This window comes from Penicillium hispanicum (genome assembly GCF_028827665.1).
Source record: "Penicillium hispanicum strain IBT 35686 chromosome Unknown utg000001l_segment0_segment0, whole genome shotgun sequence".
NCBI lineage: Eukaryota > Fungi > Ascomycota > Eurotiomycetes > Eurotiales > Aspergillaceae > Penicillium > Penicillium hispanicum.
In genome coordinates, this window is record NW_026623193.1 from 1884625 (window position 1) to 1894932 (window position 10308).

Sequence of the window (10308 nt, forward strand, 5' to 3'; positions counted from 1 at the left end):
AATTTAAATTAAAAAAAAATAATAAATAGAAAATAGCTTTTTATATTTAATATAGATATTTTAAATATATAGTAATATTATTTAAATTAACTAATATATTAGTAACTTTTTAAAATTATATCTATATAGTATTTTATAGATATCTTAATATCTTTATAATAATATATTTTAATAATATTTTAATCTTTTTAGTAAATTAAGACTTTTATATATAATATCTTTATAAAATTTTATAATAAATATAAAAAATAGAACTCTATATAAAATCTTTTAAATATATTTTTTATTAAAATTAAATAAAATTTTTTAGTTATATTATTAACTAAAAAGGTATTATAATAAATTTTTGATAAATTTCTATTATTAAATTATAATAGATTTTTTATTTTTTTTATAATATCTAAGTTTTTTTAGATTCTATAATTTTTATTAGTATTTTATTAAAAACTATTTTTTAATTATATTATTATTAATTTTATTATTAAAAAAAAATATAAAAAGAAAAAAATCCAAATTTATTTAGCTTAATAATACTAAAATAATAGTATTTTATAATTTTATTATTATTTTTAAAATAGCTTTTTTATTTTATTATTTTAACCTAAAAAAATAAATTTAATTAAAAATAGATATTTTTAACTATAGTATAGTTAATATAATATTTTAACTAAATAATAATAGAATTTACTATTTTATCGTATTTTAGTTATAGAAATTCTAAATAGCTAAATTTAATTATAGAATATTAGATTAAAAACTATTTATTATTATTTAGTTATTTAAACACTAATAATATTATCTAGAAAAGGTAAAATATAAAATTAATATCTTTTCTAATTATTTTAATCTATAAATATTTATAAAATAACTAAAACTAAATAGCTAGTAAATATAATAATATATATTTTTAAATTTATTTAAATTTATAATTTAGTACTAAAAAGGAAAAAAAACTTTATAGATATACTTTTATAAATTATTAATATAAATCTAAAAGATACTTTAAGTACTAAATTTCTAAATCTATTAAAAGATTATCTTATTATTAATTTAAAAAAAAATTAAATAGATATTATAATTAAATTAGTAAATATCTAAGATTTTATTATTAAAAAATCTTAGTTTAAAAAAGATTTTTTTAGCTTTTTATACTATAAATCTATAAAAAAAATAGAAAAGTAAAAATAGTTAACTAGACTATATAAAAAAAATTAGATTATAACTAATAAATTCTTTTATATTATATTTAAAATATATATATAAATAAATAAATTTATACTATAAAAGTAAATAAAAACTTAAAAATTTTAATCTTAAAAATCTAAAATAAAGATCTTAAAATTTAATATAAAAAAGCCACTATTTTAAAAACAAATTAAGAAAATAATTAATTAGACTATTAACTTTATAAATCTTTTATACTATAAATAATATTTATATATTTCTACTAATAAATAGTTTTAATAGAATTTACTTTTATTATATTATAATAACCTTTTTATAGATTATTTTAGCTAAAATTAAATAAAAGAACTTTTTAAATAAAAATTTTACTAAATAAACTTTTACTAAGATATTATAAAATATATTAAAAACTATATAATTTACTAAGAAATAATTATTTTATAATATTAACTATATAGTAAACTTAAATCTTTACTAATTCTATATTAACTTTAGTCTAAATTATTTATAGATTTTATTATAAGATTATTAACTATTTATTTTAAAAACTAATTTATAGATTTAATTTTTATTATTATTAATAGATTTATAAAAATATATTTTTTTTCTTTATTTTAATATTAATTAATTCTACTAAATTTATAGAATTATTCTATAATAAAATTAAATTAAAATCTAAACTATTTAATAATATTATATCTAATAAAGAATTAATTTTTATTAATAAATTCTAATTAATCTTAGTATAGATAATATATATAAAATAATAATTATTAACTATATTTTATTTATAAATAGATAGATAAACTAAATATATAAATTAAACTTTTAAAAAATACTTTTAATATTTTATTAATAAATAATAGATAATATAGCTAAATTTACTCTATTTTATAGAATTTATATATAATAATACTATTAATATTATTATAGAGAAAACCCTATTTAATCTTTTATATAGCTATTTATTAGATTTTTAATTATAAATTAAAGCTAATCTATATCTAAAAAAGATCTTAACTATAATAGTATAAATAGAAAAACTAAAAATTCTTAAAAAAGAATTAGCTAAATTATAGAAAAAATTAAATAAATCCTAAATAAAATAATATAATTTATAATATAAATCTATATAATTTAAAAAATAAAATCTAGTAATATTATCTATATATAATCTAAAACTAAAACTTTTTTTTAAAAAGCTAAATTTATAATTTATTAGATTTTTTAAAATCTTAATAGTAGTAAAATTATAAATATATTAGTTAATACTACTAGAATAATATATATAAATCTATAATATCTTCTATATATCTCTTTTAAAACTATAAAAAAAAGAATTAATACTAAATCTTTACTAATATTAGAATTAGCTAATAATAAAAAATAGAAAGTTAAAAAAATTTATAATAAAAAATTTATTAATAAAGATCACTATTTTCTAGTTAAATAAATAGAATAACTATTAAAATATAACTAATAGATTATATATAAAAATATAAAGAATATCTAAACTATAATTAATAAATTTAAAAAAAATAGAAAAAGTAAAAAGATTAATTTAATATAAACTAAATTAAAAATTATATAAAAAAAACTATAACTAAAGCCTATAAAATAATATTAAATCCTTATAAGATTAATAATAGAAAAAGCTAATAAAATTTTAATTAGTTTTAAATATTTAATTAAAAAATAGTTATCTTTTTATTTTTATCTAAAGTATCTATTTTATAGATAATTTCTATAATTACTTTATAAAAGTAAATTTTAGTAATTATTTAAAATATATAACTATTATCTATAAATATAATTTAATACTAAATTAATAATTTATTTTAAAATAAACTAAAGATTAAATTTTAATAAAAAATTTAAAAAAGTAATTTATTTAGTTAAAAATCACTAATATTTTTATTAAATAGTCTATAAATTATTAGTAAATTACTATTAAACCTTTAAAAAATAATTAAAAAATCTTTATTAAAGAAATTTAAACTTAAATAGCTAAAAACCTATAAATAGATTAATAAAAAATAATTAAAGATATAAAAATCTTATATAATTTTTTAATAGCTAAAACTATATAAAGCTAAATATTATCTAGTTAAATATTTTAATTAAGAATCTCTACTAAATTACTATTAAAAAAATAAAAAAAATCTTAAAATATATCTATTAACTAAATTAACTTTATTAAATTAATAATATTCTTAATAATTCTACTTAGAATTTAATCTATATTAAAAATATACTATTTCTAAATTATTATAAAAAATTTATTAAATTATATATAGTATTCTTTATTAAATAAAATATATATATTTAAGAATTTAGTATATTAAATATATAGTTTATTTAAAGTAGTTTAATACTATTTTAGCTATTTTTAACTAACTAAAAATAAAAACTATATTAATTAAACTAAATAATATAAATTTAATTATATACTAAGTAAATTAGTAATAAAAAGATACTAATTAGCCTATAAAATAAAGAAAAAAATAAAAAAATAAAAGATAAAATAAAATTTCTTTTAGATATTTTAAAAACTTAATTAGTATCTTAATTTAATAAAAAAAAAACTTTTAAATTAATAAAAAAATATTTTAAAAATATAAAAAGTAAATAAAGATATAATTTTAAAAAGTTAAAAAAAAAGTTTTAAAAAATATAGTATCTTTTATTTTTACTATAAAACTAGCTAAAAATACTTAAATATTTTAATAACTAATTAAAATAAACTTAAATTAGAAACTATAAAGCCTTAATAAACTATTTAGATATTTTTATATTATTACTAATAAAATAATATTATATTACTATATTTTATAGATAAACTAGGAACTAAATCTAAAAAATTATTTTTAATTAGCTATAGTTTTTTTATCTATAACTATTTTATTCTTAATATTATAAAAAAATAACTAAATTATATAATATTATAAAATATAACTATTATTATTTAAATATAAATATAAATTAAAATATATTAGTATAATTAGTTTATTTAAATAAGTAAATATTTTCTATTAATAAATATTTATATATTAATAATATTTATCTTAATAAGTTTATTTAATTTATTAATAAAACTGTTCTAAATTATATTTATTAATATATTTATATAACTTTTATTTTTTAGTTTTAATAGTTTATATTCTAATATATATATAGTCTATACTATACTAAAATTAACTTTCAAAGAGACACTATTTATTTCTATATTTATAATAACTATTAGTTTAAAAGTAAATAATATAGAAAAGACTACTATTATAAAGATCTATATATATTTATCTATAATATCTATAGTTAATTTTAATAATAATATAAAAATATATATATTAGCTAATATTCTAATTAGTGTCTATTTAGATTAATTTATAATTTATTTTTAAACTAAAAAAATATTTATAGTATAGTATAAGGACTTTTTAAAATAGTAATTATAATATAAAATAAAATCTTTTAAATCTATTTTATATATTATTATTAATATTACTAAAGGAACTACTCTTTATATAGTTATAATAAAATAACTTAAATATCTTTAGTAAAAATAATATTATAAATTAATAGTAACTAAAAAAGTACTATAAAATATAATAATTAAAAGATTAATATAAAAGGGTTAAAGAAAATATAGTAAATTAATAATTTTTATACTACTTTTTTTTTATTTATATACTCCATTTTATAACCTTTAGTTATTTTTTTATTATATAGTAACTAAGCTATTTAATATAGAAGGGGATATAGTTATTACTAAAAGGTTAGAAATAGAATAAAAGAACCCTATTTTTAAGATTATTACCCTATATAGAAATCTAAAAATGTTAAATCTAGAATCTATATTATTAGTCACTAAGAGTTTAAATTAATAATAAATTAATATTAACTCTTTAGTAATTTAGATTAGAGAGAAAAACCCCTAGATATCTCTAAGTTAGATTCTATAAGAATCAGTTACTATCTTAATCAGATATAAAGATCCTTCACCCTATATTATCTCTACCTAGCCAATAGATTATCTATCCTGATAATTTAGATATCTGGTTCTTAATAGTATCTATTTATCTTCTAGGCTTATACTTTTATTAGTGTCTATCTACTCTAAAAATAATTATTTTCTTAGTACTATTTAGCTATTATTAGGAGTATAGTAAATATTAGTCTAGTATATAGTTAAACTATAGCTTTTTTAACTAGTTAGTTTATTTAAATAGTAATTAGTGATAAATATAGCTTAATATTAAAAATCTTTACTACTATAGTCCTAAATACTCTACTAATTAAATATACTATTTATTTTTAAATAGAGATAAATAGCTTATAAATTAAGTTATAGATAATTTTATTAATTAAAAGAGGCTAGAACTATACTAATATACTATATAGTATTTATAGTATAACTACTATTAAGTAGATCTAATATATTACTAATAGTGATATATCTTAGATAGACCTAGCTAGGCTATATAGGGCCTAAAAGGAGATATTTATTTTAGCTACTATCTTCTTATAATAATAATAAAAGGTTAGCTTTAGATTAAACTAGAAGCTAAGATATTACTTTACTATCCTAATTAGTTAGATAACTATACTATTAAATAGCTATAGCTTTATATAGTAAAGATAGTTTTTCTCTATATTAATAAAATAGATTAAACTATATTTTTTAGGGTTAAAAACTAATATATATTAGTTTATCTAGAGGTTTACTTTCCTATATACTATATATAGCTTAGTATTAGTCTCTTATTTACTATCTCTTACTATAATAAAATATATATTATTTACTTAGCTATTAATAACTACTTTATTTAGATAGTCCTTAATTAAATTAATATTATAAATTAGATAAAAAATAAATAAGATAAATAAGCCTTATAGAATATCTATAAATATAAGAATCTAGCTAAATATCTTTTTTAGTATATAAATATAAATACTATAATTTAATAAAAATATCTATATTTAAGGTTTTAGGGCTCTTAATTAGTATTTTTTTAGGTTATAAATAAGCTATATATAGGAGATATTATTATAGGTACTAGAGATATTAAGTATAAATATTAATACTATTAATTTCCTTTATCCCTATATAGTCTTAATATAGTTAATAATATTATAGATAGTATAGTTAGTTAAAATTCTATAGTAGTTACTAAAATAAGTTTTAAGTAGTAAACTATACTATTTAATAGTATAGCTAATTTAGTATATAATAATTAATTTAAAGAACTTACTAAATATATTAAATAGTGCTATAAACTAATATAATTTAGCTAATTAAAAGTCTTACTCTTCTTTTTTTTATAGTATAACTATAATTAAACACTAAAAATATAATAGATTATATCTAATATATATATAAATATTAAATAGCTAGATAAATATATCTTTAATAACTAAGATTATAATTAGCTTATACTATAGGGAGTTTAGATAGGAGTTATCTCTTAGTATTTTATCTACTAATACTATATATACTATTTTTTTAATCTTATATAGTTTAATTAGGGGTATATTTACTATTTTTAGATAGTTAAATCTATTAATATTAACTAGATTTATATTTAGTGATTATAGGAAAAAAGCCTTCCTAAATATATCTACTTTCTCTTTAACTATCTCTATAAATATACTAACTATCTTAATTAAAGAAATAATACTATATTTATAAATATTTAACTTACTTTTTATCTATTTAAATAAGCACTATATATTTACTAAACTAGCTTTAATTACTTATTATATTTACTATTAATATATATAAGCTATCTATCTTTTTATAAGATATACTTTAATATTATAGATAAATATATATTGTTTCTATATATATTAAGAGTATATATTTAAGAAGATATATTAAAGATAGTATACTAGCTTATAAGTTTTTTTATAGTTTTTATTAAAATTAAGATTTAATTATATTAATAGTTTTATCTAGGATATTAATTCTTTTACTATAGTATTAATTATTTATAGTAGGCCTATACTCTTTACTTCTATATATATTTTATCTATTTTTACTAGATTATAGCTAATCTAATAGGTTTTAATAAATTTAATAAATATTTTTTAATTAATAATATCTTAGTTCTATTATTTTAGCTATTTAAACTAAGATATAGTGATATTAAGCTTAGTATATATTAAGAAATAATCTAAAAAGTATTTTATATTATTAGCTTATTTATAATAAATTAATCTATCTATAAGACTAAAATTAATTAATATAAGGTTAATTATTAATAAATATTAGTTTTTTTATTAGATAATTTAGCTTTTTTTTATAGTTAAATGTAAACTAAATTTATCTATTATTTATAGTAAATCCTCTATTTTTTTATTAATACTAATACTAATACTACTTTATACTAGATAATATATATTTATATTATTAATAATAATATATTTATTTAGCTATTAATAAAGTAGTTTTTATTAAATTAAAAGAACTATATTAGTATTAGATTAGTTATATATATTATAAATAAATAGAGGTAAATCCTTTTTTTACTAGATTTTTAGGATCTAATAGTTAAATAAAATCTATTAATATAATTATTTAGTAAGGTTAATCTTCTTTAAAACTAAAAAATATACCTTTAGTAAAATATTTAATAATAACTTAAAATAAATTAGCTAAAATATTGCTATTATTAGTTAATATATAGTAAATATATTTATATTTCTTTATAGCTTTTATATTATTACTATATCTATTTTTAATATCTTTCTATTTTTTAAAAATATAGCTATTATTAGCTATACTTTATATATATTATATTAAAAGATTTTAAAGTAATTTATTAATAATTATTATTTTTTAATATAGAGTAATACTCTTTATTATCTAGGTTTTTTATATTAATTATATTACTAATAAATATTAAAAAAGAGTATAGTAGTAATAGTAGTAGCTATATTATTTACTTTTAGGGCTTATAGATTTTTAGTTTAATAATAGTTTATTAGTATTCTAGGTTTATTAGATTAAAAAAAAGATTTATTAGTTCTAGTATATTATTAATAGTAGTAAACTATATTATAGGGTTTTCTTAGGTTATTTCTTTATTTATCTTAATAGTTAATAGATCTTTTTAAAGGTTATTATTATCTAACTATTTATCTATAACTTTAGTTTTAGTCCTATATTATTTATTAGTAGTCTAATTATATACTATTTTATTACTTTAGCTAATATTTTAGCTAATAGCTAATATAGTTTAAATATATTTTACTAATATTAATATAGTATTTTTAGATTTATTCTTTAAATCTTTAGGATAATCTATTTTATATTTTAGTTTAATAAAATCTACTAAAAAAGTAAACTAAAAGGGTATAATAATATATAGTTTATATACTAAAATATAAATTAATATATCTAAATCTATTTTAGTAATCTATAAAATTTATAGAGGATACTAAGTTTATTATTAAAAAAGAGGGTATATCTAAAAAAATACTTAAAGGGCAGTAATACTATTATTTATAGTTTTTTAGTTACTATAAAGATAAAATAAAATCTAGTAAAAAGATAGGCTTTTAGCTAATATCTTTTTTATTTTTACTATAATCCTTTATTTAATTTTATACTTTTAGTTTATTAAATAATATCTTTTACTATAGTTAGTATATTTAATTAAAATAGTTTAGTTTTTATAAATAAAATACTCTTAAATTAGATATTTTATTATATAGTAGCTATATTTAAATAGATTTAAATAGTATAAATAAATATACTTTAGTTTCTAGTATTTCTAGTATATCTTTAATTAACCTTTATAGTAAAAATAGATTATTTAGTAGATTTCTGTTTTCTAGATTATATCTATAAAAATAGCTTAGTTAGCTATAACTAGACTATTAAACTTAATAATAAAAAAGCTATATTTTTATTAATATATAAACTATATTAACTAGCCTAAATATATAATATATATATTTATATTTATACTATATATCTAGATATAAGAGTTTTAATAGAATAGTTCTCTTATAATATCTTTTATTATTTTTAAAATAAACTTAATTATCTAGATAAATATACTATAAATAACTACTTTTTATATTAGCTACTAGATTATATAGCTAATACTAAATATTTTTAGCTAACTAATATACTTTTATAGTAGTTTTACACTAATAGTAGTATTTACTACTATAACTATATCCTTTAAAGGTAGTTTTTAAATTATAATAAATTAAATATTACTAGCTAGCACTATAGAGTTTTTTTATTTAGCTACTATTATTTTTTATCTTTTTATCTAGTTAATTAGCTTTTTTAGGGTTTTAGTATATATCTATTTTTTAGATATATTAATCTTAATTACTATTTTATAGTCTTTTTATAGTTTAATATTATTTATTTTAAAAAATAATATATTTTTATTATAGTTAATTAAAACTATAGCTATAACTAAACTTTATTACTATTTATAAATATAAAAGTTATACTAGAAATTAATAGAATTAGTTAAAGTTATAGTATTTATACTAGATATACTTAATACTACTATTTTAATATATTCTATATACTAGTTTAGTTAATTAAAAAAATTAGATAACCTTAGCTATATTAGTGGTATTACTTTATTAGGTACTTATTATATACTGCTAGACCTAGTTAATAAAACTAATAATAACCTTATTAAGGTGTAAGCCTAAGTTTTTAATATAGATTAGGACGACCTATATACTGTATACTAGTTCTTTTATTATGATAGTACTAGGTTAGTGGTGTGGTTGTGGGGCTATAGGTTTTGTATCTCTCTTGGGAGGCAGTTTTTGTGTATTTGCACCTATAGCTACAATTGCAGCTATCCTAACCTATAAACTAGGTATCAGACGAAAGCTCTCGTTGTTATAGGTAATTTAAGCTCTTTAACGAGGTCGTAGGACCTTTAGTTGTTAAGATATCGCAAGAATTTGATTCTGCCAAGAAAGAGTTGTTTTTTCTATAAAGATAATATAGGATTAATACTATAAATATATAAAACTTTAAAAAATATCTCTAAAGTAATTTTATAGCTTAGTTATTAAATAGAAACTATTAAAAAATTAATTAAATTAGCTTTTTAAATAAATATTTTTTAATCTAATTTA